A 12,154-nucleotide genomic window follows, 5' to 3' on the forward strand; every position below is an offset into this window, starting at 1 on the left:
TAGAGATTGTGTCTCAGGGATACAAGCTGGAATTCGAGGAGATGCCCCCTCACCGATACCTCAAATCGGCCCTGCCAGCTTCCCCCTTAGAGAGGGAAATAGTGTTAGCTGCAATTCACAAATTGTATCTTCAGCAGGTGGTGGTCAAGGTTCCCCTCCTTCAACATGGAAAGGGTTATTATTCGACCATGTTTGTGGTACCGAAACCGGACGGTTCGGTCAGACCCATATTGAATTTAAAATCCCTGAACATATACCTGAAAAGGTTCAAGTTCAAGATGGAATCGCTCAGAGCGGTCATCGCAAGCCTGGAAGGGGGGGATTTTATGGTGTCTCTGGACATAAAGGATGCATACCTTCATGTCCCCATTTATCCACCTCATCAGGCGTACCTCAGATTTGTGGTACAGGATTGTCATTACCAATTCCAGACGTTGCCGTTTGGTCTCTCCACGGCACCAAGAATATTTACCAAGGTAATGGCGGAAATGAATATGCTCCTGCGAAATCAGGGGGTCACAATTATCCCATACTTGGACGATCTCCTCATAAAGGCGAGGTCCAGAGAGCAGTTGCTGATCAGCGTAGCACACTCTCGGGAAGTGTTACAACAGCACGGCTGGATTCAAAATATTCCAAAGTCACAGCTGATTCCTACGACGCGTCTGCCCTTCCTGGGCATGATTCTGGACACAGACCAGAAGAAGGTTTTTCTCCCGACGGAGAAGGCGCAGGAACTCATGACACTGGTCAGAGACCTCTTAAAACCAAAAGAGGTGTCAGTGCATCACTGCACGCGAGTCCTGGGAAAGATGGTGGCATCGTACGAGGCCATTCCCTTCGGCAGGTTCCATGCGAGGACCTTTCAATGGGATCTGTTGGACAAGTGGTCCGGATCACATCTGCAGATGCATCGGATGATCACCCTATCCCCCAGGGCCAGGGTGTCTCTTCTGTGGTGGCTGCAGAGTGCTCACCTTCTCGAGGGCCGCAGATTCGGCATTCAGGACTGGGTCCTGGTGACCACGGATGCAAGCCTCCGAGGGTGGGGGGCAGTCACACAGGGAAGAAATTTCCAAGGTCTGTGGTCAAGTCAGGAGACTTGCCTTCACATCAATATCCTGGAACTAAGGGCCATATACAACGCCCTAAGTCAAGCGGAGACCCTGCTTCGCGACCAATCGGTGCTGATTCAGTCAGACAACATCACCGCAGTGGCTCATGTAAACCGCCAAGGCGGCACAAGGAGCAAGGTGGCGATGGCGGAAGCCACCAGAATTCTTCGCTGGGCGGAGAATCACGTAAGAGCACTGTCAGCAGTGTTCATTCCGGGAGTGGACAGCTGGGAAGCAGACTTCCTCAGCAGGCACGACCTCCACCCGGGAGAGTGGGGACTTCATCAAGAAGTCTTCGCGCAGATTGCAAGTCGGTGGAAACTGCCACAGGTGGACATGATGGCATCCCGCCTCAACAAAAAGCTACAGAGGTATTGCGCCAGGTCAAGATACCCTCAGGCGATAGCTGTAGATGCACTAGTGACACCGTGGGTGTTCCAGTCGGTTTATGTATTTCCTCCTCTTCCTCTTATACCCAAGGTGCTGAGAATCATAAGAAAAAGAGGAGTGAGAACAATACTCATTGTTTCGGATTGGCCAAGAAGGACTTGGTATCCAGAGTTGCAAGAAATGCTCACAGAGGACCCGTGGCCTCTGCCTCTAAGACAGGACCTGTTGCAACAGGGACCCTGTCTGTTCCAAGACTTACCGCGGCTGCGTTTGACGGCATGGCGGTTGAACGCCGGATCCTAGCAGAAAAAGACATTCCGGATTAGGTTATTCCTACGCTGATAAAGGCTAGGAAAGACGTGACGGCTAAACATTATCACCGTATATGGCGAAAATATGTTGCTTGGTGTGAGGCCAGGAATGCCCCTACGGAGGAATTCCAGCTGGGCCGTTTCCTTCACTTCCTACAGTCGGGAGTGACTTTGGGCCTAAAATTGGGTTCCATTAAGGTCCATATTTCGGCCCTATCCATTTTCTTTCAAAAAGAACTGGCTTCTCTTCCTGAAGTCCAGACGTTTGTAAAGGGAGTGCTGCATATTCAGCCTCCTTTTGTGCCTCCAGTGGCACCTTGGGATCTTAACGTGGTGTTGAGTTTCCTGAAGTCACACTGGTTTGAGCCTCTCAAAACCGTGGAGTTAAAATTTCTCACCTGGAAGGTGGTCATGCTGTTAGCCTTGGCTTCAGCTAGGCGTGTGTCAGAATTAGCGGCTTCGTCACATAAAAGCCCCTATCTGGTTTTCCATATGGACAGGGCAGAATTGCGGACCCGTCCACAATTTCTGCCAAAAGTGGTGTCATCTTTTCATATGAACCAACCTATTGTGGTACCTGTGGCTACTCGTGACTTGGAGGATTCCGAGTTACTAGATGTGGTCAGGGCTTTGAAGGTTTATGTAGCCAGAACGGCTAGAGTCAGGAAGACTGAGTCGTTGTTTATCCTGTATGCACCCAACAAACTGGGTGCTCCTGCTTCAAAGCAAACTATTGCTCGCTGGATCTGTAACACGATTCAGCAGGCTCATTCTACGGCTGGATTGACGTTTCCAAAATCAGTAAAAGCCCACTCCACAAGGAAGGTGGGCTCTTCTTGGGCGGCTGCCCAAGGGGTCTCGACATTACAGCTTTGCTGAGCGGCTACTTGGTCAGGTTCAAACACTTTTGCAAAGTTCTACAAGTTTGATACCCTGGCTGAGGAGGACCTTGTGTTTGCTCATTCGGTGCTGCAGAGTCATCCGCACTCTCCCGCCCGTTTGGGAGCTTTGGTATAATCCCCATGGTCCTTACAGAGTCCCCAGCATCCACTAGGACGTTAGAGAAAATAAGATTTTACTTACCGGTAAATCTATTTCTCATAGTCCGTAGTGGATGCTGAGCGCCCGTCCCTAGTGCGGACTTCTTCTGCAATACTTGTATATAGTTATTGCTTACATAAGGGTTATGTTTGGTTGCATCAGGGTTGATCTGATGCTCCGTTGTTGTTCATACTGTTAACTGGGTAAGTTTATCACAAGTTATACGGTGTGATTGGTGTGACTGGTATGAGTCTTACCCTGGATTCCAAAATCCTTTCCTTGTACTGTCAGCTCTTCCGGGCACAGTTTCTCTGAGGTCTGGAGGAGGGACATAGAGGGAGGAGCCAGAGCACACCAGTATCCAAATTCTTTCTTAAAGTGCGGAGCCCGTCTATTCCCCATGGTCCTTACGGAGTCCCCAGCATCCACTACGGACTACGAGAAATAGATTTACTGGTAAGTAAAATCATATTTTCCATGTGTCCTTTGTTTTTACAGCACATACTGTTTATAGCATAATGAATCCATAGTTCTCATTTATAAAGACTAACAACCTACACATGCATTGCCTGCCTGGGAGAAAGTAATTATTTGCATTACTGTAAGACGGAATATAAGTGAAAAGAACCAGGGATGCATCAGTATTCATGTGAATGGACTGGAGTAATGTGGGTGTAATAAAGAGAATGATTGTGTTTATAATACACCTATGAGGGTATTTCCCTTTCTCAGTATCTTTGGCCCTCATTCCGAGTTGTTCGCTCGCTAGCTGCTTTTAGCAGCATTGCACACGCTAGGCCGCAGCCCTCTGGGAGTGTATCTTAGCTTAGCAGAATAGCGAACGAAAGATTAGCAGAACTGCTAATAAATAATTCTTAGCAGTTTCTGAGTAGCTCCAGACCTACTCACAGATTGCGATCAGCTCAGTCCGTTTAGTTCCCAGTTTGACGTCACAAACACGCCCTGCGTTCGGCTAGCCACTCCCCCGTTTCTCCAGACACTCCCGCGTTTTTCCCTGACACGCCTGCGTTTTTTAGCACTCTCCCGGAAAACTCTCAGTTACCACCCAGAAACGCCCCTTTCCTGTCAAGCATTCACCGATCAGCAGAGCGACTGAAAAGCGCCGCAGAATCCACAGCAAAACTGCTAAGTTTTTAGTTAAATAACTAAGCGCATGCGCCCTGCGTGCCTTGCGCATGCGCAATTAGCAACAAATCGCAGCATAGCGAAAATCGGCAACGAGCGAACAACTCGGAATGACCCCCTTTGTACAGTGAAAATACTTTCATTGAGCAGCTGCCAATAACTATCTAATTCAGGAAAACCAGAGTAAATCATAGTTGCCTACCATCCCGCAGGAGACTCGCAATTCATTGTGGAGTCTACTGCTGCACTGAAAATCAAAGCAAAATTCCCCTGACCTCTCGGGAATCCATACTGCAGATTTGATAGGGGTGGAGCCTGGGAGAAAGGATACAACATCATCCAGTCGGAGCTCGTGGTAAGCTTAATTTCAAATCCCTGCACTGGCGGTTTCGTGATCCCAGTCGCCGCAGAAAACTAGCTACTCTTTAGGAACAGTGGAGATCACACACCTGCACTGCGATAGCTGAAGTAGCAGCAGCCATCTACCATTGCAACCAGGGTTAGGGTAATGTGCACCTGCTGGCTACTGCAGAGCAGGATGGTATACTGTAGCAGTTACCACTCAACTGTCCAGAATCTCTACATCACTTTGAAAGGGTATGTAACATCTACATTGTACTGTTTCAAGCTAATTGCCAGATCCCAGTAATCCAGTGACTATGGCAGGAACGGTGCTAGGGTGTTCTGCGCCCCCCTGCAAACTATAAATTTGTGCCATCCCATACTTTACAAAGGGACAGTGCGCACCTTTGGTGCACACCGAAAAAGGAGTGTGGTCTTACACGGAAGGGGCATGGCCACACAATAGTACCCCCAATTCAAATTACGCCACAGTAGCACAATCTTATTCACATAACACCACACGTAGTAGTGCTTCTTATACACAAAATCCCCCCTGTAGTAGTGCTTCTTATACACAAAATCCCCCCTGTAGTAGTGCTTCTTATACACAACATCCCCCCTGTAGTAGTGCCGCTTACATAAATCACCCCTGTAGTAGTGCCGCATACACAAATCCCCCCTGTAGTAGTGCCGCTTATACACATTTTGCCCACCCAGTCACATAGATACACACATACATACATACATAAACACACACACACACACAGGGCCGTCTTTTCGTATGGGCTCAATGGGCTCTTGCCCAAGGGCCCCAAGAGAATAAGGGCCCTAGGCTGATAGCTGAGGGTCTCCTCTTTCCAGGGGTACCAGATTTTTGAAAATCGGCCCTGGGGAACTGGAGATATCTGACTTGAAAGCAGTGGTCCCCATCCAAGCCTGTAAATTGCTCTTCCCAGCCAGATATCTCGGGTTCTGTCTGACTTAGAGTATTTCTGAGGGTATAAACCAAAAGCTGTGCCTCTCCCCTTTTGGTGGACACTGGAATCTTGTCTCTACTATGCCCAGAACCAGAGATATCAGCCTTCAAGCAGCTGGTCCCTGCTCCAGCTCCACACTCCTGGTATGTAGTTTTATATTTTTGTTGGTGAATTGCTCTGGCTCCTGAACTCTGATCCCCAAGTCCCCAGAACCTTCTGAAAGGTGGGACTCTATAGTTTTTTTTTATCCCATTCAAAGCTAAGAAATATATTTTCAGGAACTTGAGATATCTGCAGTCAAGCAAGCTGCCCTCCCACCGGAAAATGATAAATATTAAGCCTACTCCACTAGCCACCCCACCCCTATGTATTAAACACCCCCTACCACCCTGGAAGTCATGTACCAGGACTTCTTCATTCAGCCCAATGCCCCATTATACAGTTTAGCCCCATCTGTGCAGTTAAGGAGTAATTAGAGAAATTACTGCTCCAAGTCCTACATGCTGAGCGGAAGATAGAACAGCCCCTACCGCCCGCAGGACATCAATGCTGCCGCTGATAGCACCCCCACCCCTACTGCTGTTGGATGGGTAGGGGGCCCAGTGCATTGCTGTGCCCAGGGGCCTACATTGCTGTTAAGATGGCTCTGCACACACATACTGTAGATATACATACATACACACATAGATACACACACATACATACATACATACATACACACATACAGAAACACACACACACACACACACACACACACACACACACACACACACTTTCTCAAGCTCACTCACTCTCTTTACATCTTCTTACCAAAATGAAGTCTGGGTGGCTGTTGCTGTCCATCCTCCTGTTCTTCCTCATCATCAGCCTGGTCCCGTGTAGCTCCGCCCCTCCGTTCCATGTAGCTCTGCCCCCTTTTCGGGTCTTCCTCCACAGTGTGCTGTCACGCAGTCAGAGAGGGGGAGAAGAAGCTGAAAGCTGCCGGCTCCGCTTCCTGTCACAGTGTGACAGGTACAGCAGCCGGTAGTAGCAGGGGGACAGGCGGCGCAGCAGCGGGGATGTATGGCAGGCAGAGCGCTTCTCCTCCCTGGTGCCTACCTGCACTGCAACCCTTTGCTGAGCGGGTAGCGCTAGGCCTGGACTATGGGGTCTATCCATTATCAGTGATAGCAGGGTTTTTCACTGCTTTGACAGATTCATACAAGGGGCTACCATGGGAGTATGGGAGATTGATTCATAGAAGCACAGAAAACTTAGCTGAGGCTGGTGTAAGGAGGCTGCTAAGCGGAGAAGAGCAGTGAACACTGCTGTCTCCCCTCCTCCTTCCTGTATTCTCCGCCCCCTTCTCTCATGCAGGCCATTCAGGTGTACCAGGGAGAGAGTGGCAGGGAAAATAAGCTGTATTGGAGTATGAGCATTCTACTGAAATGTATGTATGTATGTGTGTGTGTGTATATATATATATATATATACAGGTTGAGTATCCCTTATCCAAAATGCTTGGGACCAGAGGTATTTTGGATATTGGAGTTTTCCGTATTTTGGAATAATTGCATACCATAATGAGATATCATGGCGATGGGACCTAAGTCTAAGCACAGAATGCATTTATGTTTCATGTACACCTTATACACACAGCCTGAAGGTAATTTTAGCCAATATTTTTTTTCAATTTGTGCATTAAACAAAGTGTGTGTACAGTCACACAATTCATTTATGTTTCATATACACCTTATACACACAGCCTGAAGGTCATTTAATACAATATATTTTATAACTTTGTGTATTAAACAAAGTTTGTGTACATTGAGCCACCAAAAAAACAAAGGTTTCACTATCTCAATCTCACTCAAAAAAGTCTGTATTTCGTAATATTCCGTATTTCGGAATATGTGGATATGGGATACTCAACCTGTGTATATATATATATACATATATATATTTATATATATATGGGTCAGAGCAAGCCGTCAGTCAGTGATATATAGTCACTAATATATATATATATATATATATATATATATTAGTGACTATATATTACTGACTGACGGCTTGCTCTGACCCATCCCTGGTCTGTCATGTGTGTGGTCTGCTGATTGCCCTCTACCCCAGCTACTGGCGTCCTCTGCCCACCTCCGCCACTGCTCTGTCCTGCACATATATTAGTGAAGTGACTCGGCATATGCCACGTTATTTTAGACTACTGAAGGCCCCCATACATCTGGAGATGATTGTTCCAATAAATCAGTGATGCATGGGTTCCCCCTTATGGTGATCCCGATCAAAAAGTGATTGGGATTGGCAAATCATATTTTTAAACATGTTTAAAAATCTAGATTATTCAGGGATTTGTTTAGCAGAGAATGGGCAAGGATCGGCTGATGGGCCAACCTTTTCGCTGATACTGTGGGCAGGGCTGGGGATCATGAAGAGGAGGCGGGCGTCAGCGTTAGTGGGATGGGGGTGTGAGCAGGCGCCTGTGTGCCTACCTGATGGTGGCATCAACGTTGGTAGTTAGGGTGCGGTAGTCTGTGCGGGCACCATAGACTTCCTCTCCTGAATCCCGGGAGAGGAATGCTCGTGATTGGTGGAGCTGCCAGTTTAAAAAATGGCGCTGAGAGATGGAATTGGCTCACTTGTGGTGCCATTTTTTCATTTTAAAATGGCCGCAGTAAGCCAATCACAGCTCACTGTGTCATCGCCCCACCCCCTAGGGCTGACTAATATTACAGCAGCTAGCGCAAGACAGGGGGAATGCAGAAGAGGAGCTGGCAAGTGCTCCTGAAGATAAGAAGACTCCGGAGTGCTGGGTGGTTTGCGTCCACTGTAAAAGAACTCACTGTTGCTGCCCCTAGGTGAAGATGCTGCACGAAGCTGACATAAGTCCTAGGGAAGGGCAGCGGCCATGTTAAAGAGTTCAAAAGGCCGCTGCCCCCCTAGGTGAAGAATGCTGTATAATTAAATATAACGTGGTGTTTTTTTTTCTTTATTTTAATCTTTCAATTACAGAAGGCTTACAGGTGCCAGTTGGTCCATAATGTCCGTCCATGCTGGCACTTGTTTGCTGGAATCTGTAGTCTCCTGTAATGGACAATATTACTTATGTCAGCTATCAACCTCGCATCCACTGCCCAGGGCTGCAGGGGATAGCCACGGGCTTCAGCCACAGCCTGGTGTACCCTGGAGAGTAGGGACCCCTTTATTTGGGGGGTCCCCTCTTCCCCAGGAATTCCCGACCAGGGCTGACTAGTTAGGGGGGGAAAATTCTTTAGCTGGGGGACCCCGTCAAGTGTGTCCACTGGCTGTGGCATAACCCATCTGCTAGTGGAGCATGATGCTGGTTCTAAAAATACGGGGGACCCCTCCTCATTTCCTCTCAGTATTTTAACAACCAGGGTTGATTCCAAGAACCCAGTGCTGATTCATTAAATACAGGGGACCCCTACACCTTTTGTTTCCTGTATTTTATGAACAAGGGACAGCTCAAAGAGCCCAGGGCTGGTTATGCTTTGGTAGGGTGGACGCAACGCACTTCAACCTCGCACCCAACACACAGCTATAAACCTCGCACCCACCAACCCCGGGGTGTGTGGGATAGCCCGGGCTTCAGCACAAGCCTGGAGCCCACTTGAGACTATTTGAGACTTCCCAAGGGCTGACTATTTGGGGAGATTAATGCTTTGGCCATGGGGATGGGTCAAAAGTGTCGATTGGTTGTGGTATTACTGCCTGCTAGTGAAGCCTGATGCTGGTTCTAAAATACGGGGGATTGCTACACATTTTGTTTCCTGTATTTTTTGGACCAGGGCTGTCTCAAAGAACCCGGTCTGGTTATGCTTGGGGGGGACCCCTCACATTTTTTTCCAATTTGTAACTTTATTACAGAAAGGTTCATTGTGGTGGTAGATACTGTTATTAAGTTCAAGAGTAGAGGTGGGGCAGCCGGTAGTAGTAGTAGTAGTAGTAGTAGTAGTAGCAGTACTGCCCATTATATACATTTTCTACATGTGACTAGTAAAATAACAATTGATTGAGGTGGTGTACTATTTGGGCACTTTCATGATGTGTAGATCCAGACTTTGGATGTAAAAAATCTGCTGATCACTGAAACATATGTGTAATGTATGGGCAAGGTCAAATGGATTGGGGAAATAATATGTACTAAATGTAATAGCCTCTGAGTTGCCGGAGGTGCTGGACTTTCTGCGATTCTGCCTATTTTAAATCATTAAGAAGGCAAAACCTTGTTGATTTTGCCTTGTAAATGATTGCTGTTTTAAAAATATAGGCAGACTCAGGGATGTGCAGTGAGGTAAATGGCTGGGGGAGGCATTGGCTAGTACCAGAGCCAGATTTGCACACAATACAGTATACTGTATGAGCCCAAGGGTTCATGTGGGCGTTATACACAGGTGCAGCAGTATATACTGCTGGAAATTTGGTGAGTGTGATCAGAGATTAGTGATGTGCACCGGACATTTTTCGGGTTTTGTGTTTTGGTTTTGGATTCGGTTCCGCGGCCGTGTTTTGGATTCGGACGCGTTTTGGCAAAACCTCCCTGAAAATTTTTTGTCGGATTCGGGTGTGTTTTGGATTCGGGTGTTTTTTTACAAAAAACCCTCAAAAACAGCTTAAATCATAGAATTTGGGGGTAATTTTGATCCCATAGTATTATTAACCTCAATAACCATAATTTACACTCATTTTCAGTCTATTCTGAACACCTCACACCTCACAATATTATTTTTAGTCCTAAAATTTGCACCGAGGTCGCTGGATGGCTAAGCTAAGCGACACAAGTGGCCGACACAAACACCTGGCCCATCTAGGAGTGGCACTGCAGTGTCAGGCAGGATGGCACTTCAAAAAAATTGTCCCCAAACAGCACATGATGCAAAGAAAAAAAGAGGCGCACCAAGGTCGCTGTGTGACTAAGCTAAGCAACACAAGTGGCCGACACAAACACCTGGCCCATCTAGGAGTGGCACTGCAGTGTCAGGCAGGATGGCACTTCAAAAAAATAGTCCCCAAACAGCACATGATGCAAAGAAAAAAAGAGGCGCAATGAGGTAGCTGTGTGACTAAGCTAAGCGACCCAAGTGGCCGACACAAACACCTGGCCCATCTAGGAGTGGCACTGCAGTGTCAGACAGGATGGCAGATTTAAAAAATAGTCCCCAAACAGCACATGATGCAAAGAAAAAAAGAGGCGCACCAAGGTCGCTGTGTGACTAAGCTAAGCGACCCAAGTGGCCGACACAAACACCTGGCCCATCTAGGAGTGGCACTGCAGTGTCAGGCAGGATGGCACTTCAAAAAAATTGTCCCCAAACAGCACATGATGCAAAGAAAAAAAGAGGCGCACCAAGGTCGCTGTGTGACTAAGCTAAGCGACCCAAGTGGCCGACACAAACACCTGGCCCATCTAGGAGTGGCACTGCAGTGTCAGGCAGGATGGCACTTAAAAAAAATAGTCCCCAAACAGCACATGATGCAAAGAAAAATGAAAGAAAAAAGAGGTGCAAGATGGAATTGTCCTTGGGCCCTCCCACCCACCCTTATGTTGTATAAACAGGACATGCACACTTTAACGAACCCATCATTTCAGCGACAGGGTCTGCCACACGACTGTGACTGAAATGACTGGTTGGTTTGGTCCCCCCACCAAAAAAAGAAGCAATCAATCTCTCCTTGCACAAACTGGCTCTACAGAGGCAAGATGTCCACCTCATCATCATCCTCCGATTCCTCACCCCTTTCACTGTGTACATCCCCCTCCTCACAGATTATTAATTCGTCCCCACTGGAATCCACCATCTCAGGTCCCTGTGTACTTTCTGGAGGTAATTGCTGCTGGTAAATGTCTCCACGGAGGAATGGATTATAATTCATTTTGATGAACATCATCTTCTCCACATTTTCTGGAAGTAACCTCGTACGCCGATTGCTGACAAGGTGAGCGGCTGCACTAAACACTCTTTCGGAGTACACACTGGAGGGAGGGCAACTTAGGTAGAATAAAGCCAGTTTGAGCAAGGGCCTCCAAATTGCCTCTTTTTCCTGCCAGTATACGTACGGACTGTCTGACGTGCCTACTTGGATGCGGTCACTCATATAATCCTCCACCATTCTTTCAATGGTGAGAGAATCATATGCAGTGACAGTAGACGACATGTCAGTAATCGTTGGCAGGTCCTTCAGTCCGGACCAGATGTCAGCACTCGCTCCAGACTGCCCTGCATCACCGCCAGCGGGTGGGCTCGGAATTCTTAGCCTTTTCCTCGCACCCCCAGTTGCGGGAGAATGTGAAGGAGGAGATGTTGACGGGTCACGTTCCGCTTGACTTGACAATTTTCTCACCAGCAGGTCTTTGAACTATGCAGACTTGTGTCTGCCGGAAAGAGAGATACAACGTAGGTTTTAAATCTAGGATCGAGCACGGTGGCCAAAATGTAGTGCTCTGATTTCAACAGATTGACCACCCGTGAATCCTGGTTAAGCGAATGAAGGGCTCCATCCACAAGTCCCACATGCCTAGCGGAATCGCTCTGTTTTAGCTCCTCCTTCGATGTCTCCAGCTTCTTCTGCAAAAGCCTGATGAGGGGAATGACCTGACTCAGGCTGGCAGTGTCTGAACTGACTTCACGTGTGGCAAGTTCAAAGGGTTGCAGAACCTTGCACAACGTTGAAATCATTCTCCACTGCGCTTGAGTCAGGTGCATTCCCCCTCCTTTGCCTATATCGTGGGCAGATGTATAGGCTTGAATGGCCTTTTGCTGCTCCTCCATCCTCTGAAGCATATAGAGGGTTGAATTCCACCTCGTTACCACCT

Source organism: Pseudophryne corroboree, chromosome 2, assembly GCF_028390025.1.
Source record: "Pseudophryne corroboree isolate aPseCor3 chromosome 2, aPseCor3.hap2, whole genome shotgun sequence".
Classification (NCBI taxonomy): Eukaryota; Metazoa; Chordata; class Amphibia; order Anura; family Myobatrachidae; genus Pseudophryne; species Pseudophryne corroboree.